Source organism: Polyodon spathula, unplaced genomic scaffold (genome assembly GCF_017654505.1).
Source record: "Polyodon spathula isolate WHYD16114869_AA unplaced genomic scaffold, ASM1765450v1 scaffolds_2048, whole genome shotgun sequence".
NCBI lineage: Eukaryota > Metazoa > Chordata > Actinopteri > Acipenseriformes > Polyodontidae > Polyodon > Polyodon spathula.
Window position 1 is genome coordinate 99,643 of NW_024473523.1, and position 25,156 is coordinate 124,798.

At 39.8% G+C, this 25,156-nt stretch overlaps 9 non-coding genes and 1 pseudogene across 9 annotated transcripts; 5 read left to right on the plus strand and 5 right to left on the minus strand.

Moving 5' to 3' along the window:
- Positions 1 to 2,608: 2,608 nt before the first annotated feature.
- Positions 2,609 to 2,690, minus strand: trnas-aga. The gene has a single exon. It is a non-coding gene; the product is annotated as a tRNA-Ser (tRNA).
- Positions 2,691 to 4,242: 1,552 nt separating this feature from the next.
- LOC121310346 lies at positions 4,243 to 4,456 on the plus strand. Its single transcript, XR_005948780.1, has one exon. It is a non-coding gene; the product is annotated as a small nucleolar RNA U3 (small nucleolar RNA).
- Positions 4,457 to 5,439: 983 nt separating this feature from the next.
- On the minus strand, positions 5,440 to 5,521 carry trnas-aga. The gene has a single exon. It is a non-coding gene; the product is annotated as a tRNA-Ser (tRNA).
- Positions 5,522 to 7,078: 1,557 nt separating this feature from the next.
- Positions 7,079 to 7,292, plus strand: LOC121310354. Its single transcript, XR_005948785.1, has one exon. It is a non-coding gene; the product is annotated as a small nucleolar RNA U3 (small nucleolar RNA).
- A 965-nt stretch (positions 7,293 to 8,257) lies between these two features.
- On the minus strand, positions 8,258 to 8,339 carry trnas-aga. Its single transcript has one exon. It is a non-coding gene; the product is annotated as a tRNA-Ser (tRNA).
- Positions 8,340 to 9,891: 1,552 nt separating this feature from the next.
- Positions 9,892 to 10,105, plus strand: LOC121310355. Its single transcript, XR_005948786.1, has one exon. It is a non-coding gene; the product is annotated as a small nucleolar RNA U3 (small nucleolar RNA).
- An 8,468-nt stretch (positions 10,106 to 18,573) lies between these two features.
- Positions 18,574 to 18,655, minus strand: trnas-uga. The gene has a single exon. It is a non-coding gene; the product is annotated as a tRNA-Ser (tRNA).
- A 3,502-nt stretch (positions 18,656 to 22,157) lies between these two features.
- On the plus strand, positions 22,158 to 22,371 carry LOC121310358. Its single transcript, XR_005948788.1, has one exon. It is a non-coding gene; the product is annotated as a small nucleolar RNA U3 (small nucleolar RNA).
- A 957-nt stretch (positions 22,372 to 23,328) lies between these two features.
- trnas-aga lies at positions 23,329 to 23,410 on the minus strand. Its single transcript has one exon. It is a non-coding gene; the product is annotated as a tRNA-Ser (tRNA).
- A 1,558-nt stretch (positions 23,411 to 24,968) lies between these two features.
- LOC121310351 lies at positions 24,969 to 25,147 on the plus strand (annotated as a pseudogene).
- Positions 25,148 to 25,156: the final 9 nt, after the last annotated feature.

Consider the following 25,156-nt stretch of genomic DNA (forward strand, 5'->3'; position numbering starts at 1 on the left):
GGGGAGGTCTTGAGACCACCAACCCTAGCAGCTTTACCGCTGCTGGACTTGTCCCGGTTGAAGGAGTCAGTCTGGGAGATGTCAGCACGTCTGCTGACAGCCGCACCATTGGCAGCATATCCTCTGCCAGTGGTACAGCAGGAGGTGAGATTCATGTCTGCTGACAGCATGGCCAGTAGCAGCCTGGCTACTGGCAACATTGCTGCACATCAACCCCTTAAAGTCCCTGTTCTTGGCCCAGGACTTTGAGCGAGGCTTTTGGGATTTTAAGGGGGGGGAGGGGGGAGGGGGGAGGGGGGAGGGGGGAGGCCATGTGGGCTTTGCACAAGGGGGGTGGGGGTATATTTGCAAAGTGCCTGCCCCTGTGTGTATTACATGTTGTGTGTTAATGTTGGTGTATAGTCATTGGGATATAAACGGGTCTGTGTAACACGAGTGTTTAAAATGTATATTTGTATTTAGGCATGAGGATTGCACAGCACTTCACGTGTTAGTAAAATGTAATAATATGTGACTCCGGGGAATGATTGATTATTAATTCACGGTAAGTTGTACGCAACATGTTTTCAATCCACTCATGGTTGTGTGTTTGGTGGGTGGAGAACGGGATTGGAGACAGAGGTAATAAAAAATAAAATAATAATGTACCTGAATAGACATTTCAGTACAAGCTTTGAATAATTATAGACATTTAAGTTACCTATAAGCTGGCATAAGTAGAGGAACTAGTAATGAATGACCTCATGTACCTCATGAAGAGCTTTAAGTAATCTTGCTGTATTTTTGACAAATGTATTCATGTAGAAGTGCTTTGAGCTGTTTTAGTAATCAACCCCTGGCACTTGCCTCTTAGGGCTGCAACTCAGGTCTAGGGTTGGGCTCGGCCCTCGACCATAAGAAGTTTTATTCCCCCAAATAGGGATGAAACTTCTTGGGTAAATAACAGGAGGGACTGAAGTAAGATTTTAGGTCAGCCAAATATTAATATACAATTGAGAATGTATAAGTACTTATAAAGTTTTTTTTTTTTTTTTTCAACGCATGTCATTTTTTTGATTTCTTGTCCTTGCAATTTACAATATGTTGGTAAAACTACTACTTTTATGTTAACCGCTACAGTAGGAAAAGAGTTAGATAATGTGTACTTAACTGTCTGCATAGACCTTGGTTGGCACTAACAGGAATTCATCACAGGCTGTCTGCATAGAGCAGAACATGATGAAGCAACGTGACAAGCTGCACTAAGAGATGGGGTGAGTCAGCTCCAAGAACAAAGAAAGAACTTTTTAGAACAGCTCGGCCCTTTAGCCAGTGAAGAGCAGCCCTTTGCAGCAGAATGGTACAAATCAACGAATGGTAACTTGGACTGCACATCTATGCAGCAGAACTTACCCAATAACGGGAAGGGGGGAGGAGGCCGGGACTGAATTTGTAATTGTAATGAGGTATAAAAGGAATTATAACCTGTTGATCAGTGAGCTTACCTTGTTTTGGACCACCTGTCTAACCTCCCGGGCTCTTGATTAAAGTTCTAACCTACTACAAAGACAATAGACTCTCACCTGCACCAAGAAGTCCAAATGGGGGAAGTTTACACCCGCAGGGTAGTGATGACGGACGCCTCGAACGTAGTCTACCAAGGCAGAGGAATCAACGAACCCTAGTCAGGCCACCAGACCTCCCTGCATATCAACGTGTTGGAGCTACAGGCGGTGTTCCTTGCCCTCCAGTAGTTCCTAACCATGGTGCGGAACAGATATGTGCTGATCCACACATAAAATACATCAGTGGTGGCATATGTCAACTCCACTACTGTGCAAACATCAGTAGAACTTGCTGTCATTTTGCGCGTTGCATGTTTTCCCCCACCTGGGCGGATATAATCGTGCTGGATCACGGGCAGATCCTTTTCCGAGGTGCCTCCATGGCTGAAATTTGCGATGTGGCTAGCTGGGTTACCTCGCATAACTTTGCCAGGTTCTATCGCCTGAATGTGATAGATCCCTTATTGCCCTCTGTGGGCAGTAGGGTCCGCGAGGTTGCACGCTCACGCCGCTGACCTTGGTCAGGCAGGACTTACTGTCCCTCATATGCCGCCGTTATTTCTTCCCTCGCGACGGCTCGGGTACATGTTTCCCATAACGACAGTTTGGTGGCCATCTTCGAATTGAAATGCGAAGCATTACTTACCTACCTGAAACCTGGTTCTCTGAGAATGTGAACTAGGATTGAAAATGTACACAAACCAACAGTTCTGTCTTCGAAAAACATCTGTAATGATGTAATGCCTTTGTTTTTTTTGAGTGACGGTAAGTTGCTAACAGGCCGGACTGAGGATTTTTTTGGTAAGGATGAAGTGATCACTCCAATTCCCAGGATATATCCCATAACAATGTCTGGTGGCCATCTTCTCTTTCATGGAACCAGGTTTACAGTGGGTAAACTAACATTGTTCCCTTACTATAAACACTTCTTTAAATAAAGCACACCATGTGAATTATTGCAAACTCAGACATTCTTTAACAGCAGTGTACTGTAGTATATTTCAGACTTCCTGTGCTTTAAGCATGTATTAACAATGAACGCATACAATTAAAAGGAAAGCTTACGTAGTCGGCAGGATTCGAACCTGCGCGGGGAAACCCCAATGGATTTCTAGTCCATCGCCTTAACCACTCGGCCACGACTACATGCTGCCGTGGGTGTCTGTGAAAACAATACCATTGTCAAAAGAAGTACATGACACCTGCAGAAATGCTGTCGATGGCAGCATAGACTAAATAATGAACCAAAGTCAAATGGCTTTGTTGAAACTCTATCAGATTTGTACAAGGCAAGCACACGTGGGAAATGTAAAGGCAATGTCCTTTCTTTCAATGTTCATAATAATTATTGTGTTTAATTATACAAGAAAATAAAGACACTGGAAACCGAAGTAAAGTTAAGGCTGTGTTTAGTAGGTGCTTTCATATAACCTCTTTTGTAGAACGGCACTGTTATACTTTTGCAGAGTCTTGACAGTATTACATAACTAAAGAAACTTAACTCTGCATACTATTGCTCTTGTAGCTGACATATTGAATTGAACTACATAAACTACAATAATAAATACATCTTTATTTTAAAAAAAAAAATACATAGCTATTTAACTAATTTTTTAAAAACACAGGTACACAAAAACAAAGTAGATCTTTATTTCAACTGAAAAAATGAACTTGCTTCACGGCTGCTGCCGGAGCACTCAAGCACGTTTTGCCTAGCGTGAGAGGACATAGCAGACAACAAGATCTACAAAATATCACATGCCAAGAAAAAAAAAAAATGATAATTGTGTTTATTTTTATAACGATATTTCACCACAGATGGGACTCGAACTCAAAATCTCTGGCTGATGAGGCCAGTGCCTTCTCCATCAGGTTCAAACAAAGCAGAGTGTTACATCGGGAAAGGGGCGTATCTGTCAGAACGTATTTTAAATTCATGCGGGAAGATTTAAGATTGCCAAGAAGTTTAAATAAGCTCCTTATTTGAGCGATGGTAACCTTGCACACTTTTTTTATTATTATTATTAATGCCACTTTCTTTCAGACAGTTGTCAGGGTGACTTTGCAAGACCAAAGTCAATAAACCTGTTATTTTCTTGTTCCACCACTATCACATTCTATTGTGCTTGTTCAGAATAGGCTGAATCCTGAAACCGTCTTGCTACTATGTGAACAAAGCCTGCAGTCACTTTATTGAACACCCTGTGGATTAACCTCTATTGGAACACAGGTGACTGTGTTAAAGATGTTAATAGACTTCCAATGTACACGTTTCAGAGCTAAACGTTTAATGAGACAGTTCAAGTGCTGCACTTTCAGGCAGCCTGTAGCAGTGTCTTTTTGTTAGATAACACCCTGGGAGTCCAACAGAGCAGTATGTGTAAATAGCTTCAATGGAAACCAAATATTTATGATTCAAGTGGCTTTTAAGCAAACATTTGATATACTTTGAACTGCAAAGGAGGAAGGCAGACAATGCAAATGAGGCAACTGGCTCCTACTTTTTAAATCATACGAGAAACTCGAACCCAATGAAGCTTTTAACAACCTGCAGTCTGGAATGACTTTGTAATGTTATTGTAACACCTCACTGGACTACAGTAATTGCATTATATGAAACTGCTCCTGTTTATTTGTCACCGGTACACCTACCCGTGTCACTCAGAGTTGGAGGGAGACGGTCGGCCCCTTGCACATAAAGCAATACTTTCAGGGATCGTTTCTGTAGTGCTTTGCTAGCGAAATGCGTTTCTAAAGTGTTTGGTCTCACTGTCCACGAGGAAGAGTGAGAGTGTTCGTTTCTGAGCGTGAAGGGGACAGCGAGTGTTGTTTTCGGTCAACTGCTCGCTGTTATTGATGACCGCTCCAGTCTTCCTTAGGGGGCTGGAGAAAGCGGACACGTTCTGAGTGGGTGTTTTATTAAGAGGTACCAAATAAAAAAAACATACAGCGACAAAACAAGGCAGCTTTTTCAATGATTTTTTAAAACTATCGAAGCTACTATCGAAGCTACTGTAAACATGGAACACATTAATTGCGATCGGCTTGATACCAATATCCTTACTTAACAGCTGTTGAGTATAAACAAAGTCATATATGCCGAAATGAACACGGACGGTCTTTATTAAAGGCTGACTCATTTAGATGTTCCAGCGATCTTGCTGTACCGGACAAATCTACTGGATTTTTTCCATGTTGTAATTGTGCCGCCTGTGATAACGCTTTTAAAACTGAGAATTTTACAAGCCATACAAGGTAAGAAGAGTACAGTTTCTTAGAAGTAATTGCCTGTGCTTCAACTCATGTCATTTATTTGATTTCTTGTCCTTGCAATTTACAATATGTTGGTAAAACTACTAGACAGTTATGATTGAGCATTAAGCATACAAGTTTAATTAGGAGAGAATGTATTGATTCACCACGACACAGATATTTTGTAGATGCCAAACATTCCGTTTCAGATCAGAAATCCCGTGGCATTGAAAAAAAAAAAAAAAAAAAAAAAAAAAAAAAATCAAGCTCGGAGAGGTGGTAATATCCATCAAAAACTATGACAATGTGAATCAAAATGCAGTTTAACATGAGCATCATCTTGCTATAATAATCATATTCTCCGTAGGTCTTGTCTATTTCGGGATTTAGTAACAAACTTTGTGTATGTGGTCGGTTAGCTCAGTTTGTTAGCGCGTGGTGCTAATAACGCCAAGGTCGGGGCTTTGATTCCCATAATTGTCTTTACTTCTTTAAATAAACCACAGCATTTGAATGGTGCCAAACTCAACATTCTTTAACAAAAAGAACCGAAGACATGTGAATTTCAACCAGTAATATTTCAGACTTCCTGTGCTTTAAGCATGTATTAAAAATGAACGCATACAATTAAAAGGAAAGCTTACGTAGTCGGCAGGATTCGAACCTGCGCGGGGAAACCCCAATGGATTTCTAGTCCATCGCCTTAACCACTCGGCCACGACTACATGCTGCCGTGGGTGTCTGTGAAAACAATACCATTGTCAAAAGAAGTACATGACACCTGCAGAAATGCTGTCGATGGCAGCATAGACTAAATAATGAACCAAAGTCAAATGGCTTTGTTGAAACTCTATCAGATTTGTACAAGGCAAGCACACGTGGGAAATGTAAAGGCAATGTCCTTTCTTTCAATGTTCATAATAATTATTGTGTTTAATTATACAAGAAAATAAAGACACTGGAAACCGAAGTAAAGTTAAGGCTGTGTTTAGTAGGTGCTTTCATATAACCTCTTTTGTAGAACGGCACTGTTATACTTTTGCAGAGTCTTGACAGTATTACATAACTAAAGAAACTTAACTCTGCATACTATTGCTCTTGTAGCTGACATATTGAATTGAACTACATAAACTACAATAATAAATACATCTTTATTTAAAAAAAAAAAAATACATAGCTATTTAACTAATTTTTTAAAAACACAGGTACACAAAAACAAAGTAGATCTTTATTTCAACTGAAAAAATGAACTTGCTTCACGGCTGCTGCCGGAGCACTCAAGCACGTTTTGCCTAGCGTGAGAGGACATAGCAGACAACAAGATCTACAAAATATCACATGCCAAGAAAAAAAAAAAAAACATGATAATTGTGTTTATTTTTATAACGATATTTCACCACAGATGGGACTCGAACTCAAAATCTCTGGCTGATGAGGCCAGTGCCTTCTCCATTAGGTTCAAACAAAGCAGAGTGTTACATCGGGAAAGGGGCGTATCTGTCAGAACGTATTTTAAATTCATGCGGGAAGATTTAAGATTGCCAAGAAGTTTAAATAAGCTCCTTATTTGAGCGATGGTAACCTTGCACACTTTTTTTATTATTATTATTAATGCCACTTTCTTTCAGACAGTTGTCAGGGTGACTTTGCAAGACCAAAGTCAATAAACCTGTTATTTTCTTGTTCCACCACTATCATATTCTATTGTGCTTGTTCAGAATAGGCTGAATCCTGAAACCGTCTTGCTACTATGTGAACAAAGCCTGCAGTCACTTTATTGAACACCCTGTGGATTAACCTCTATTGGAACACAGGTGACTGTGTTAAAGATGTTAATAGACTTCCAATGTACACGTTTCAGAGCTAAACGTTTAATGAGACAGTTCAAGTGCTGCACTTTCAGGCAGCCTGTAGCAGTGTCTTTTTGTTAGATAACACCCTGGGAGTCCAACAGAGCAGTATGTGTAAATAGCTTCAATGGAAACCAAATATTTATGATTCAAGTGGCTTTTAAGCAAACATTTGATATACTTTGAACTGCAAAGGAGGAAGGCAGACAATGCAAATGAGGCAACTGGCTCCTACTTTTTAAATCATACGAGAAACTCGAACCCAATGAAGCTTTTAACAACCTGCAGTCTGGAATGACTTTGTAATGTTATTGTAACACCTCACTGGACTACAGTAATTGCATTATATGAAACTGCTCCTGTTTATTTGTCACCGGTACACCTACCCGTGTCACTCAGAGTTGGAGGGAGACGGTCGGCCCCTTGCACATAAAGCAATACTTTCAGGGATCGTTTCTGTAGTGCTTTGCTAGCGAAATGCGTTTCTAAAGTGTTTGGTCTCACTGTCCACGAGGAAGAGTGAGAGTGTTCGTTTCTGAGCGTGAAGGGGACAGCGAGTGTTGTTTTCGGTCAACTGCTCGCTGTTATTGATGACCGCTCCAGTCTTCCTTAGGGGGCTGGAGAAAGCGGACACGTTCTGAGTGGGTGTTTTATTAAGAGGTACCAAATAAAAAAAACATACAGCGACAAAACAAGGCAGCTTTTTCAATGATTCCTTAAAACTATCGAAGCTACTGTAAACATGGAACACATTAATTGCGATCGGCTTGATACCAATATCCTTACTTAACAGCTGTTGAGTATAAACAAAGTCATATATGCCGAAATGAACACGGACGGTCTTTATTAAAGGCTGACTCATTTAGATGTTCCAGCGATCTTGCTGTACCGGACAAATCTACTGGATTTTTTCCATGTTGTAATTGTGCCGCCTGTGATAACGCTTTTAAAACTGAGAATTTTACAAGCCATACAAGGTAAGAAGAGTACAGTTTCTTAGAAGTAATTGCCTGTGCTTCAACTCATGTCATTTATTTGATTTCTTGTCCTTGCAATTTACAATATGTTGGTAAAACTACTAGACAGTTATGATTGAGCATTAAGCATACAAGTTTAATTAGGAGAGAATGTATTGATTCACCACGACACAGATATTTTGTAGATGCCAAACATTCCGTTTCAGATCAGAAATCCCGTGGCATTGAAAAAAAAAAAAAAAAAAAAAAAAAAACAAGCTCGGAGAGGTGGTAATATCCATCAAAAACTATGACAATGTGAATCAAAATGCAGTTTAACATGAGCATCATCTTGCTATAATAATCATATTCTCCGTAGGTCTTGTCTATTTCGGGATTTAGTAACAAACTTTGTGTATGTGGTCGGTTAGCTCAGTTTGTTAGCGCGTGGTGCTAATAACGCCAAGGTCGGGGCTTTGATTCCCATAATTGTCTTTACTTCTTTAAATAAACCACAGCATTTGAATGGTGCCAAACTCAACATTCTTTAACAAAAAGAACCGAAGACATGTGAATTTCAACCAGTAAGATTTCAGACTTCCTGTGCTTTAAGCATGTATTAAAAATGAACGCATACAATTAAAAGGAAAGCTTACGTAGTCGGCAGGATTCGAACCTGCGCGGGGAAACCCCAATGGATTTCTAGTCCATCGCCTTAACCACTCGGCCACGACTACATGCTGCCGTGGGTGTCTGTGAAAACAATACCATTGTCAAAAGAAGTACATGACACCTGCAGAAATGCTGTCGATGGCAGCATAGACTAAATAATGAACCAAAGTCAAATGGCTTTGTTGAAACTCTATCAGATTTGTACAAGGCAAGCACACGTGGGAAATGTAAAGGCAATGTCCTTTCTTTCAATGTTCATAATAATTATTGTGTTTAATTATACAAGAAAATAAAGACACTGGAAACCGAAGTAAAGTTAAGGCTGTGTTTAGTAGGTGCTTTCATATAACCTCTTTTGTAGAACGGCACTGTTATACTTTTGCAGAGTCTTGACAGTATTACATAACGAAAGAAACTTAACTCTGCATACTATTGCTCTTGTAGCTGACATATTGAATTGAACTACATAAACTACAATAATAAATACATCTTTATTTTAAAAAAAAAATACATAGCTATTTAACTAATTTTTTAAAAACACAGGTACACAAAAACAAAGTAGATCTTTATTTCAACTGAAAAAATGAACTTGCTTCACGGCTGCTGCCGGAGCACTCAAGCACGTTTTGCCTAGCGTGAGAGGACATAGCAGACAACAAGATCTACAAAATATCACATGCCAAGAAAAAAAAAAAAATGATAATTGTGTTTATTTTTATAACGATATTTCACCACAGATGGGACTCGAACTCAAAATCTCTGGCTGATGAGGCCAGTGCCTTCTCCATCAGGTTCAAACAAAGCAGAGTGTTACATCGGGAAAGGGGCGTATCTGTCAGAACGTATTTTAAATTCATGCGGGAAGATTTAAGATTGCCAAGAAGTTTAAATAAGCTCCTTATTTGAGCGATGGTAACCTTGCACACTTTTTTTATTATTATTATTAATGCCACTTTCTTTCAGACAGTTGTCAGGGTGACTTTGCAAGACCAAAGTCAATAAACCTGTTATTTTCTTGTTCCACCACTATCACATTCTATTGTGCTTGTTCAGAATAGGCTGAATCCTGAAACCGTCTTGCTACTATGTGAACAAAGCCTGCAGTCACTTTATTGAACACCCTGTGGATTAACCTCTATTGGAACACAGGTGACTGTGTTAAAGATGTTAATAGACTTCCAATGTACACGTTTCAGAGCTAAACGTTTAATGAGACAGTTCAAGTGCTGCACTTTCAGGCAGCCTGTAGCAGTGTCTTTTTGTTAGATAACACACCTGGGAGTCCAACAGAGCAGTATGTGTAAATAGCTTCAATGGAAACCAAATATTTATGATTCAAGTGGCTTTTAAGCAAACATTTGATATACTTTGAACTGCAAAGGAGGAAGGCAGACAATGCAAATGAGGCAACTGGCTCCTACTTTTTAAATCATACGAGAAACTCGAACCCAATGAAGCTTTTAACAACCTGCAGTCTGGAATGACTTTGTAATGTTATTGTAACACCTCACTGGACTACAGTAATTGCATTATATGAAACTGCTCCTGTTTATTTGTCACCGGTACACCTACCCGTGTCACTCAGGTTGGAGGGAGACGGTCGGCCCCTTGCACATAAAGCAATACTTTCAGGGATCGTTTCTGTAGTGCTTTGCTAGCGAAATGCGTTTCTAAAGTGTTTGGTCTCACTGTCCACGAGGAAGAGTGAGAGTGTTCGTTTCTGAGCGTGAAGGGGACAGCGAGTGTTGTTTTCGGTCAACTGCTCGCTGTTATTGATGACCGCTCCAGTCTTCCTTAGGGGGCTGGAGAAAGCGGACACGTTCTGAGTGGGTGTTTTATTAAGAGGTACCAAATAAAAAAAACATACAGCGACAAAACAAGGCAGCTTTTTCAATGATTCCTTAAAACTATCGAAGCTACTGTAAACATGGAACACATTAATTGCGATCGGCTTGATACCAATATCCTTACTTAACAGCTGTTGAGTATAAACAAAGTCATATATGCCGAAATGAACACGGACGGTCTTTATTAAAGGCTGACTCATTTAGATGTTCCAGCGATCTTGCTGTACCGGACAAATCTACTGGATTTTTTCCATGTTGTAATTGTGCCGCCTGTGCAGTACTTCTTCAACTTAACGATCAGCTTGCTTGTCTGAGAACGGAAAGCTATGCTAATGCGAAAACATCTCCACCGTCTGCAGTAAGCAATGTAGAGCCAGTGAATGTAGTAAATGATTCTACCGCATTGCAGCAAGAAAGGCCACCTCAGCTGATGACAAGCGGTATTGCAACTAAAAGTATTATCAACTCAAGACCTAATAGTACCGTTTCTATGGATACAATGCCTGTTAATGCTAAAGGCCATGCAAACATTCATCCATTATACAGAAGAGATTTGAGAATTGTAGGACAAATTGGAGAATCAGGTCAACAGGAGAAGTTGAGCTACAGTAGCTTAGAAAGCATGATTGTCAAATCTCTGAAAAAAGGCCATGATGAGAAGGAGTTGTGGAAACTGTCAATCAAGCAATTATTCCAGAGTTAAAGTTAAGAAGCTACCTAGAAAGCAGAACTGATTTGACTTTGTCCACTTTAAGGCAAATCTTGCGAACTCACTATACAGAAAACAATGCAACGGAATTGTATCATTCACTGACCTGTGCGGTCCAAGAGCTTAAAGAGACACCAATTCAATTCCTTGTGCGTGTTATGGAATTGAGACAAAAAGTGCTTTTTGATTCAGAAAAAGCCAAATGTGGATTGAAATACAATGCTTGTTCAAAACCAGTTCTTGCAAACAATGATGACAGGCTTGCATAATGACAACATCAGAGCAGATGTCAAGTCATACTTGCAAGACTCAAACATGGATGATGAGATCCTACTGGAGAAAATGAATATAGCATACAGCATGGAGAAAGAGAGAAGACAGAAACGGACAGCAACTAAGCACAGATCAGTGAGAGTCAATGCAGTGGATGATGATTATGGAAGAGAACAGGAGGGCCCCAGCAGAGCCAAAGATTGTAAAGCACCACGAGAAAACACTTTGATGAACAAACTGGAATCCGGTAACTAAGAAACCTGCGAAGCACTACACAACCTTAGTAATCAAGTTGCATCTCTTGCCCAGGAAAACAAGTAATCAAGTTGCATCTCTTTCAAGAAAACAAGCTGTAAAAGACACAGGCCAGCCATTGCAGAATCAGAAAAAGGATGATCAGACCAGCCAGAGGAAGGCGCTGCTCTCGTTGTGAACAAATAAATCCTGAAGGCAGATGTGTGCACTGTTACAAGTGTGGTAGCAGCAGCCACTGGGCTATAGGCTGCCGAGGGAAGAGGCAAGCAATGGCGATGGTGCAACAAGCTGCTAGTGCTGAATTGACCGTTGAGACAGATGAAGGTCAGTACCATACCAATAACTCACTCTCTCAAAGAAGCAGAAGAAGACCTCAAAGCTGGTGGGGCAGAGATGTTTAGTACAAGGCTCTTTAGGAGGAAATAGTACATTGATGCTACGGGACATGGGATCACAGGTATCAATAGTGGGGCTTGACTGGAAAAACAAATACTTACCAGAAACTGTAATGAGACCTGTTGATGAGTTACTGGAAGGGGAAACCAAGCTAAAACTGACAGTCGCCAATGGTACAACCATTCCATATGAAGGCTGGATAGAAGTCAACTTCAGTCTAACAACCACCAACTGCAGGAATAACCAGACACTCCTAGTTCCATTCCTTGTAAGAACCAGCTCCCTGGAAAGGCCAATTCTAGGATTCAATGAAATTGCAGAATTGCTGCTGAGTGGGCAATCAACAGACAAAGGAGTATCACTCACACAACATGTGCAAAGCTTGAGCTCAGCTTTAGAAGTGGGGACTAAGAAAGAAAGATCTCTTCTCACTTTGCTGAAGAAACATGAGAGCAGATTTAATTCCTCACTAGTGAGACTGGGCCAACAAGACATTGTTATTCCTAAACATAAAATTGTAGATGTGAAATGTGGGAGATTGAACAAGGCCTTCCAGTTGAACAATCAAATGGTGCTTGAACCCAATGAAGAAACTCCCTGGATGCAAGGGTTGCAAGTCAAAGAACAACTTATCCAACTCTCACCAGAAAATAACTTGTGTGTGGTAGTGACCGTAGAAAATATAACAGATAATGACATCACTCTCTGGAATAGGACAGTGTTAGGTTGATTACAAGCTAGTGCTGCTGCCTATCTAATAAAAGTCACACCACCACTTCAAAAACAAATGTCACACCAGTCAAAGCCAACCACAGTCACGAAAGCTGAAGAAGAGCTATGCAGTGAAGAACCAAAACAAGAGCTGTGGGACCCGCCAGTAGACCTCAGTCATCTTTCAACAGCACAACAGCAGATTGTCAGAGAGATGTTGAGAAAAGAGAGCAAGGCCTCTGCTAAAGATGATTGGGGCACTGCTTGCATTTCGGACCTGAACATGGGGATTACACTTAAAGACAAAATCCTGGTAACAAAAACATACAATGCCATTCTGAGACCGCTATACCAGGAAGTCAAGAATCACATCCAGGACCTGTTTAATCGTGGGTGGATTCAGAAGTCATGCTCCTCCTACTCATCACCTGTGATTTGCGTGAGAAAGAAGGATGGTGGACTTTGTCTATGCGTAGACTACAGGCAGCTCAATCAGAAAACACTTCCTGATCGTCACCCAATTCCCAAAATTCAAGAAATTCTTGAAAATTTGGGTGGAAATTCCTGGTTTACTGTGCTTGATCAGGGCAAAGCATATCACCAAGGGTTCATTAAAGAGGAAAGCAGAATGTCTTCAGCCTTCATTACACCATGGGGACTATATGAATGGGTCCACATCCCATTTGGACTGACCAATGCACCTGCTGCTTTTCATCGTTACATGGAAGAAACCCTTGGAGACCTGAGAGACAATGTGTGTGTTCCATATTTAGATCACATCCTGGTTTTCAACAGTGATTTTGAAAGCCACCAAGAAAATGTTCAAAAGGTTCTACAGAGACAGCAGCAATGTGGAATAAAATTGAGACATACACAATGTGCCTTTTTCAAGAGAGAGGTTCGCTTCGTGGGACGTGTCGTCTCTGAACATGGAATCAGCATAAATCCAAAAGACATTGCTGCAGTCCAAGCACTGAAAACTGAAAAGCCTGCAAAGATAAGTAAGAAAACTGATTGGTTTCCTGAGCTATTACAGAGGATACATACCAGATTTCTCCAGACTTGCCAAGCCGATCTATGAACTGCTTTCACTTCCCAGAGGGGGAGGGTTAAGGAGGAAGAGCTCAAAAGGGAGAACAGAGGGCAAGCGGTCATTCCAACCGCCACCATCCCAACCAGTAGAATGGACTGAGAAGCATCAGCACATACTAGAGAGGTTAATGGAAGCCCTGACAAGCCCACCAGTGATGGCATACCCTGATTTTGAAAAGCCATTTGTGCTACATGTTGATGCTTCAGAAGAAGGTCTGGGAGCAGTCCTGTATCAGAGGCAGGAGGAAGTACTGAGGGTTGTTGCTTATGGATCCCGAACTTTGACTCCTGCAGAGATATAAATTATAGACTTCACTCAGGAAAGCTGGAATTCCTAGCTTTAAAATGGGCCATCACAGAGTGTTTCCGTGACTATGTCTTCTATGCGTCTCACTTTACAGTATATACTGACAACAATCCATTGACCTATATAATGAAGACAGCCAAGCTAAATGTTACAGGCCATCACTGGGTGGCAGAACTTGCAGATTATCACTTTACTTTAAAGTACTATCCTGGATCTGCCAATCGAGATGCTGCTTATCAAGGAGTCCCACAAAGATCGAGGAGCTGATGACCAAGTGTACACAAGAGTTCCAGCCTGAGACTCTAGCTGCAATGGAAGAAGCACTTGATGATCAGGAAAGAGGTGATGTTAACTGGATCTCTGCTGTGTCATGTGATGCAGCCACGTCGTCAGAAACAGTATGCAAATGTGTGACTACAGCCCAACCACTGATGGCTGAGGATATCAGAGATGCGCAGAAAGAGGACCCAGTTATCAGTAGAGTGCTAACCCTAAAGCTTCAAAACAATGTCCTGAAGAAAAAAGAAAAGCAAAAAGAACCTGCAACAGTAAGACATCTGCTGAGAGAGTGGCCTCGCTTGCAAGTGGACAAGAATAGAATACTTCATCATCCATGTTTGAGTCTTGCGTCGCAAAACAGCAACAAAACTTCAACTGGTCATGCCTGAGAAGCATAAGACGGTAGTCTTCAAGCAACTTCACGAGGAGATGGGGCACTTGGGAGCTGACAGGATGCTTGCTTTAGCCAGAGATCATTACTATTGGCCGAAAATGAGAGAATAAATCGAGCACTACATAACTAAAGTGTGTAGATGTCTAAAACAGAAGAAACCAAATTGAACAACAAGAACTCAGCTACAAAACATTGTAACAACTGCACAGTTTGAGATGATCTCCATTGATTACCTGCACTTAGAAAGAAGCAAAGGTGGATATGAATATATACTAGTCATTGTAGATCATTTTACCAAGTTTGCTCAGGCCTATGTAACATCAAACAAGTCTGGGAAGACTGCAGCCCAGAAAATATTCAATGATTTCATCCTGAGATTTGGTTTCCCATCAAAGATCCATCACAACCAAGGAAGGGAGTTTGAAAGTGAACTCTTCAGGAAACTGCAAGAATACAGTGGGATACTTAACTCAAGGACAACTTCCTACCACCCCCAAGCAAACCCAGCAGAACATTTTAACCGGACATTACTTGGCATGTTGGGGACACTAGAAGAAGTCCAGAAGTTGAACTGGAAGGATTTCCTCAATAAAATGGTCCATGCCTTTAATTTGACTGTCCATGAGGCAATTGGATTTTCCCCATTTTTTCTGCTCTTTGGTCGAGAACCGAAGCTACCAGTCGACCTGATTTTTCCGAGAGGAGAAGAAGAAATGGAAAAGCAGTCCCATGAAAGTTATGCAGAAAAGTGGAAAACAGCTATGTGGGAAGCCTATGAGATTTTGTCTATAAACTTGAAGAAATCTGCAGCACGAGGAAACAAGTATTACAATCAGCGAGCTCGGAGTTCAGTTCTGGAACCAGGAGATCACATGCTGGTAAGAAACTTGTCTGAGAGAGGAGGACCTGGGAAGTTATGTGCACACTGGGAAGATAGAATACATACAGTGAAAAGAAGAAGAGGGACAGACAGCCCAGTGTATGAGGTTGAGCCATTAGAAGGAAGAGTTCTGCCAGAAACTTGCTAATGCCCTGTCCATATATTGTAGATGGTCAAATCGGTGGTAATGCACAGCAAAACGAAAACCCCACAGTCAAATGAAAAAAAAAAAAAAAATCATCCCAGCGCAGAAACCACACTGTTTCAGTGAGTCAAGAAAATGCTGAAAGCTCTGATGAACCATATGATGTTTTTTAACAGCACCTAGAACTGTTATAAGAGAAGAAACAAACTTGGACCCAGAAGCAGAGGAATTCGAGAGGTGAGCACTTCCTACTCAGCCAGACCACAGATGGAGGAAAACTCTGAAAAGGACCAGCCCAAGGATGAGGAACAGGATATAAACAACCACAATCTATCAGGAGAACCTGATGAAAGTGAAGAGGAAGAAGTTGAACGCAGAGAGAACAGCCGATCCAAACGAGTGAGACAGCCACGGAAGTTGTATACCTACAATTGCTTAGGGGAACCTACCTATCAACCTGCTGACCAGAGAGTGCACAGTGTGATTGCCGGACCTGCAATGCCTAGGTGGACACCTGTACCCATGGTTTGGGCTCCACAGAGATGCAACCCATGACTGGTCATTTCTGCATGATAGACCAAAGCTGCTGAACTAAAGACTCTGAGACTGTTATATGTTTCATGGTTGTTTGCTTATTTGTTTTATTCTTGTTAAATAACAAAAGTTATGTGTGGACCGTTGGGGTACTTTAAAGTATGTTTATTTACAATGTCTGATTGACAGTTAGTGTAGTTTTGAAGTAAATGTCTATTTACAGTCCCTAGTAACTACATAGTGATACTACCAGAATATAACTGTGAACACAAAGGTTACACCTGTTCTTTATTGAGTTAGATAGAGTACTAGTACAGTTGATGGAAATTTGATTAGTGCTGTACGAGTGTTTGTGATATAAGCGAGAAGTGGAATGTACGTGCTTAAAACACAGGAGAAAAAGGAGTAAAATGTTAAACGCCAGGCCAGTCAATCGGTTTTTGTTGTGTGGTCAACCAGCATAACTGTAGGATAATTTTAAACTCCTGAAAAACAACAAAAATAGTAAAATCTTACTAATTCTTGTATTTATGCCATAAGTTTTGAAATGAAATGACATAAAATGTAATCTTTGTAAAACTATACTCATCACACTCCACTTTAAGGTTATATTGGTTATTATTGTTAATCGAAAAAAATGTTTTGACAACATTTTTATTTTTCTTAGTAGGCGAGGGTGTTGAGCCCTGGAAAACTCTAGGACTATAAATATAAATGTTTAAAAACTATTTAATTATTTAAAACTTTCATGCAGTCTTTATTGGCATACCTGTTTGTTTACAGTTGCCAGACTCAAATTGATTTGGAATGGAGAACTCTAACTTTAAGACGTGACCTGCTCGAACGTAGAGAGGTGGGAGGTCACAGTGTGAAGGGAGTGAAAAAAAAAACAGTTCAGATGAAGGAAAAGGAAGAATGGACTGGTGAGGAAAGTACAACTACATATGGAAAGGAAAAGAAAGAAAATACAGCTGTGTGAGTCGAAGTCCTGTCGGGTATGAGTGCATGAGTAAAGAAATGATATGCCTTGATTTAGTGAAAAACTGATTTGAACTGTGGCACAATAAAGTTGCAAGAAGAAAAAAAGAAAGCTGCTTCATGTTTCTTTTTAAGGGTGCAATACATACAAGGTAAAAAGAGTACAGTTTCTTAGAAGTAATTGCCTGTGCTTCAACTCATGTCATTTATTTGATTTCTTGTCCTTGCCATTTACAATATGTTGGTAAAACTACTAGACAGTTATGATTGAGCATTAAGCATACAAGTTTAATTAGGAGAAAATATATTGATTCACGACTACCTAGATATTTTGTAGATGCCAAACATTCAGTTTCAGATCAGAAATTCTGTGGCATTCAAAAAAATATTTCAAGCTCGGAGAGGTGGTAATATTGATCAAAAACTATGACAATGTGAATCAAAATGCATCTTCTTTCTCCATACGGTACAGTCTTGGGATTAAATGAACCTAGGATTATCATGTTTTCTGAGATGTAATGCGCAAGCATACTGGTCTCTCATAAGAGCTGAAAATAAATGATAGCTCTTTGAGATTATGTCTGTTACTATCGGATTGTTTAGAAATGTACTCAATTATGTTCCAACTGTTCTGTCTTAGAAAAATATCTGTAACATTTATGTAATGCCTTTGTGTTTTTTTTTTTAAGGTAATTTGCTAACAGGCCGTTCTGATTTGTTTCTACCCATGAAGTGATCGCTCTGTTTCCCTTATATTTTCTTTCTGTAAGGGATGTGTCCTTGTGATCCCATATAGAATGGGCCGAAACAGGTTGTCCTCCTTAATATAAACAGAACAACAAGTACACGCACACCAGGCGATTTATTGCAGCGTCAGACATTGGAGGTTCAGCAGTGTACTGCAGTGTTGTGAAGAATCGTCTGTAAAAGGCAGGATGGCCGAGCGGTCACTAAGGCGCTGCGTTTAGGTTGTAGTCTCCCTAGAAGTGGTTAAAGTCCTACTTCTGACAAGTGTTTTTTGTTCATTTATTTCCTAAAATATCGACCAAATGTTTGGTAATTTTACTTGTTTTTTCTTGTTACTATTCAAATCAAAAGGTCATTAAATGAGAGAAAATCATGGCAAGCCTGCACCTCACCATTTCCTTCACACTGTTAAACTCTCAACATTCAACAGTCTTTAACTTTCCATTAACCAAAGCAATTTAACATGAACAGCATCTTGCTATAATAATCATAATCTCCGTAGGACTTGTTTATTTCGGGTTTTAGTAACAAACTTTGTGTATGTGCTCAGTTTGTTAGCGCGTGGTGCTAATAACGCCAAGGTCGCGGCTTTGATTCCCGTACTTGACTTTACTTCTTTAAATAAACCACAGCATTTGAATGGTGCCAAACTCAACATTCTTTAACAAAAAGAACCGAAGCCATGTGAATTAAAACCAGTAATATTTCAGCATGTATAAGCAATGAATACATACAATTAAAACAAAAGCTTATGTAGTCGGCAGGATTCAAACCTGCGCGGGGAAACCCCAATGGATTTCAAGTCCATCGCCTTAACCACTCAGCCACGACTACATGCTGCTATGGGTATCTGTGAAAACAATATCATTGTCAAAAGAAGTACATGACACCCGCAGAAATGCTGTAGATGGCAGCATAGACTAAATAATGAACCAAAGTCAAATGGCTTTGTTGAAACTCTATCAGATTTGTACAAGGCAAGCACACGTGGGAAATGTAAATACAATATCCTTTCTGTCAACGTTCATAATAATTATTGTGTTTAATTATACAACAAAATAAAGACACTGGAAACCGAAGTAAAGTTAAGGCTGTGTTTACTAGATGCTTTGATACAATCTCTTTTCTAGTACTGCACTGTCATGTACTTGCAGAGTCTTAACAGTATTACGTAACTAAAGAAGCTTAACTCTGCATACTAGTGCTCTTGTAACTGATATATAGAATTGAACTAGATACACTACAATAATAAATACATCTTTATTTTAAAAATACATAGCTATTTAACTAATCTTTTCAAAACACCCATACACAAAAACAAAGTAGATCTTTATTTCAACTGAAAAATTGACTTGCTTCATGGCTGCTGACACAGCACTCGAGCACGTTGTGCCTAGCGTGAGAGGACATAGCAGATAACAAGATCTACAAAATATCACATGCCAAGAAAAAAAAAAAAAAATAATTATGTTTATTTTTGAAACGATATTTCGCCACAGATGAGACTCGAACTCACAATCTCTGGCTTAGGAGGCCAGTACCTTATCCATTAGTATCAAACAAAACAGAGTGTTACATTGGGAAAGGGGCGTACCTGTCAGAACGTATTTTAAATTCATGCGGGAAGATTTAAGATTTTGAAGATGTTTAAAAATGCTCCGTATTTGCGCATTGGCAACCTTGCATATTTTTTTTTTTTTTTTATTAATGCCACTTTCTTACAGACAGTAGTCAGGGTGACAATGCAAGACCAGAGCCAATAAACCTGTTATTTTCTTGTTCCACCACTATCATATTCTATTGTGCTTGTTCAGAATAGGCTGAATCCTGAAACCGTCTTGTCAGTATGTGAACAAAGCCTGCAGTCACTTTATTGATCACCCTGTGGATAAACCTCTATTGGAACACAGATACAACATATTACAGTGTCATTTTCAAATGTGATCAAGAAATACAAGAATTACCGTTCCTGGGTGGGCTTAAACAACCAACCTTTCGGTTAATAGCAAAACAAGCTAACCCATTGCGCCACAGAGACCAAGCTGCTAGATTGCTAAAGAATACGGGAGTGATTAGTAAGGCGAGATGCTGCAGAACATGATCAAGTGAACAGAACTCAGCCGAACCTTGACCACGTCTAAGAAGAAAGCAACACGGGGCAAGAACGTCTATGTAATCCATTGTTGTAGCACAACATATGTCATTTTGTTAGATAACACCGTGGGAGTCCAACAGAGCAGTATGTGTAAATAGCTACAACGGAAACCAAATATTTATGATTCAAGTGGGTTTTAAGCAAGCATTTGTTATTCTTTACATTGCAAAGGAGGAAGGCAGACAATGCAAATGAGGCAACTGGCTCGTACTTTTAAATCATACGAGAAACTCGAACCCAATGAAGCTTTTAACAACCTGCAGTCTGGAATGAGTTTGTAATGTTATTGTAACACCTCACTGGACTACAGTAATTGCATTATATGAAACTGCTCCTGTTTATTTGTCACAGGCACAGCTACCGGTGCCACTCAGAGTTGGAGGGAGACGGTCGGCCACTTGCATGTAAGACAATACTTAAAGGGATCATTTTTCAATTGTTTCTTCAAGTGTGTGTTCCAGGGAGACATTTGGCTTCTGAGTGGGTTTTGGAGAGACTAACATCGGGAGCTGGAATGATGACGGCAACAGCAGGAGTATGCAGATTTAACGTGCTTCGTTTCAACTGGAGCGACAAGAAAGAAGTGTCTTTGTCAAGATTGGATTTCAGTAGGCAGATCCTGCAGCGGCTGCTGGAAGTGAAACCGGAGAATTTGAACTGTTTGATCAAGCATCCAGGAATTGCTCTGAGCTTCGACGTAAGCTTTATGTGTAACAGAGCAATGGAAAAATGTTTGGAAGTGTATAATAAGAAGAAAAAAGACGCAACACTAAGTCAGTTTTTAGTTGAACCTTTGTCGGACAGAGAAATTAAAGTCGTTACAATTCAGTTTTATTGTGAGGTTGTAAATGAATATGATATTGAAACCTGGCTACATAGACATTGTAAAGTTAAGTCTGGTAGCAGAAAAGTAAAGGACGCTGATGGTGTGTGGAACGGAGCTAGACAATGGCTCATTCAACTCCACGAAGACCCGAATGGGATTAATGGTGTGAGACATTTGCCAAGTAACTTTTCTCTGGGGACTACTCTGGGTTTTGTTATGGACTAAGGAATGCCAAAGCTATGCCGCAACTGTGGGGGGTGGGGACTCTTAGCAGTTGTGCAAGGTTGTGAAATGCAAGAACTGCTGTGGGGTTCACATCAGCTCTTTATGTACTGAAGAATAGAAATGCAACTTGTGTGGCAAAGAAGGTCATGTTTTTAAAATGTGCCCAGACTTGTTCACTAATGTTGTGAAAATGCAGCGAGCGCCGAGGCCAACGGTGGCGGAGGAGGAGGCAGGAGCAGAGGGTCTACTACTGGATTTTTTCCATGTTGTAATTGTGCCGCCTGTGATAACGCTTTTAAAACTGAGAATTTTACAAGCCATACAAGGTAAAAAGAGTACAGTTTCTTAGAAGTAATTGCTTGTGCTTCAACTCATGTCATTTATTTGATTTCTTGTCCCTGCCATTTACAATATGTTGGTAAAACTACTAGACAGTTATGATTGAGCATTAAGCATACAAGTTTAATTAGGAGAGAATGTATTGATACACTACGAAACAGATACTTTGTAGATGCCAAACATTCCGTTTCAGATCAGAAATCCCGTGGCATTGAAAAAAAAAAAAAAAAAAAAAAAAACAAGAAAACCGTCTTGCTACTATGTGAACAAAGCCTGCAGTCACTTTATTGAACACCCTGTGGATTAACCTCTATTGGAACACAGATGACTGTGTTAAAGATGTTAATAGACTTCCAATGTACACGTTTTAGAGCTAAACGTTTAATGAGACAGTTCAAGTGCTGCACTTTCAGGCAGCCTGTAGCAGTGTCTTTTTGTTAGATAACACCCTGGGAGTCCAACAAAGCAGTATGTGTAAATAGCTTCAATGGAAACCAAATATTTATGATTCAAGTGGCTTTTAAGCAAACATTTGATATACTTTGAACTGAAAAGGAGGAAGGCAGACAATGCAAATGAGGCAGCTGGCTCGTACTTTTAAATCATACGAGAAACTCGAACCCAATGAAGCTTTTAACAGCCTGCAGTCTGGAATGACTTTGTAATGTTATTGTAACACCTCATTGGACTACAGTAATTGCATTATATGAAACTGCTCCTGTTTATTTGTCACCGGTACAGCTACCCGTGCCACTCAGAGTTGGAGGGAGACGGTCGGCCACTTGCACATAAAGCAATACTTTCAGGGATCGTTTCTGTAGTGCTTTGCTAGCGAAATGCGTTTCTAAAGTGTTTGGTCTCACTGTCCACGAGGAAGAGTAAGAGTGTTCGTTTCTGAGCGTGAAGGGGACAGTGAGTGTTGTTTTCGGTCAACTGCTCGCTGTTATTGATGACCGCTCCAGTCTTCGTTAGGGGGCTGGAGAAAGCGAACATGTTCTGAGTGGGAGTTTTATTAAGAGGTACCAAATAAAAAATACAGCGACAAAACAAGGCAGCTTTTTCAATGATTCCTTAAAACTATCGAAGCTACTGTAAACATAGAACACATTAATTGCGATCGGCTTGATACCAATATCCTTACTTAACAGCTGTTGAGTATAAACAAAGTCATATACGCCGAAATGAACACGGACGGTCTTTATTAAAGGCTGACTTATTTAGATGTTCCAGCGATCTTGCTGTACCGGACAAATCTACTGGATTTCTTCCATGTTGTAATTGTGCCGCCTGTGATAACGCTTTTAAAACTGAGAATTTTACAAGCCATACAAGGTAAGAAGAGTACAGTTTCTTAGAAGTAATTGCCTGTGCTTCAACTCATGTCATTTATTTGATTTCTTGTCCTTGCAATTTACAATATGTTGGTAAAACTACTAGACAGTTATGATTGAGCATTAAACATACAAGTTTAATTAGGAGAGAATGTATTGATTCACCACGACACAGATATTTTGTAGATGCCAAACATTCCGTTTCAGATCAGAAATCCCGTGGCATTGAAAAAAAAAAAAAAAAAAAAATTCAAGCTCGGAGAGGTGGTAATATCGATCAAAAACTATGACAATGTGAATCAAAATGCAGTTTAACATGAACATCATCTTGCTATGATAATCATATTCTCCGTAGGTCTTGTTTATTTCGGGATTTAGTAACAAACTTTGTGTATGTGGTCGGTTAGCTCATTTTATTAGCGCTTGGTGCTAGTAACCCCAAGGTCGGGGCTTTGATTCCCATAGTTGTCTTTACTTCTTTAAATAAACCTCAGCATTTGAATGGTGCCAAACTCAACATTCTTTAACAAAAAGAACCGAAGACATGTGAATTTCAACCAGTAATATTTCAGACTTCCTGTGCTTTAAGCATGTATTAACAATGAACGCATACAATTAAAAGGAAAGCTTACGTAGTCGGCAGGATTCGAACCTGCGCGGGGAAACCCCAATGGATTTCTAGTCCATCGCCTTAACCACTCGGCCACGACTACATGCTGCCGTGGGTGTCTGTGAAAACAATACCATTGTCAAAAGAAGTACATGACACCTGCAGAAATGCTGTCGATGGCAGCATAGTCTAAATAATGAACCAAGTCAAATGGCTTTGTTGAAACTCTATCAGATTTGTACAAGGCAAGCACACGTGGGAAATGTAAATGCAATATCCTTTCTTTCAACGTTCATAATAATTATTGTGTTTAATTATACAAGAAAATAAAGACACTGGAAACCGAAGTAAAGTTAAGGCTGTGTTTAGTAGGTGCTTTCATATAACCTCTTTTGTAGTACAGCACTGTTATACTTTTGCAGAGTCTTAACAGTATTACATAACTAAAGAAACTTAACTCTGCATACTATTGCTCTTGTAGCTGACATATTGAATTGAACTACATAAACTACAATAATAAATACATCTTTATTTAAAAAAAAAAAACATAGCTATTTAACTAATCTTTTAAAAACACAGGTACACAAAAACAAAGTAGATCTTTATTTCAACTGAAAAAATGAACTTGCTTCATGGCTGCTGCCGGAGCACTCAATCACGTTGTGCCTAGCGTGAGAGGACATAGCAGACAACAAGATCTACAAAATATCACATGCCAAGAAAAAAAAAAAAAAAAAAAAAAATGATAATTATGTTTATTTTTATAACGATATTTCACCACAGATGGGACTCGAACTCAAAATCTCTGGCTGATGAGGCCAGTACCTTATCCATTAGGTTCAAACAAAGCAGAGTGTTACATTGGGAAAGGGGCGTACCTGTTAGATCGTATTTTAAATTCATGCGGGAAGAGTTCAGATTGCGAAGAAGTTTAAATAAGCTCCTTATTTGAGCGTTGGTAACCTTGCATACTTTTTTTATTATTATTATTAATGCCACTTTCTTTCAGACAGTTGTCAGGGTGACTTTGCAAGACCAAAGTCAATAAACCTGTTATTTTCTTGTTCCACCACTATCATTTTCTATTGTGCTTGTTCAGAATAGGCTGAATCCTGAAACCGTCTTGCTACTATGTGAACAAAGCCTGCAGTCACTTTATTGAACACCCTGTGGATTAACCTCTATTGGAACACAGATGACTGTGTTAAAGATGTTAATAGACTTCCAATGTACACGTTTTAGAGCTAAACGTTTAATGAGACAGTTCAAGTGCTGCACTTTCAGGCAGCCTGTAGCAGTGTCTTTTTGTTAGATAACACCCTGGGAGTCCAACAAAGCAGTATGTGTAAATAGCTTCAATGGAAACCAAATATTTATGATTCAAGTGGCTTTTAAGCAAACATTTGATAAACTTTACACTGCAAAGGAGGAAGGCAGACAATGCAAATGAGGCAACTGGCTCGTACTTTTAAATCATACGAGAAACTCAAACCCAGTGAAGCTTTTATCAGCCTGCAGTCTGGAATGAGTTTGTAATGTTATTGTAACACCTCACTGGACTACAGTAATTGCATTATATGAAACTGCTCCTGTTTATTTGTCACCGGCACAGCTACCGGTGCCACTCAGACTTGGAGGGAGACGGTCAGCCACTTACACGTAAGGCAATACTTTCAGGGATCATGTCTGTAGTGCTTTGTTAGCAAAATGTGTTTTTAAAGTGTTTAGTCACGCTGTCCACGAGGAAGAGTGAGATTGTTGTTTTCAGTCAACTTCTCGCTGTTTTTGATGACTGTTCCAGTCTTTCTTAGGAGGAGGAAGAGGACATGTTCTGAGTGGGTGTCTTATT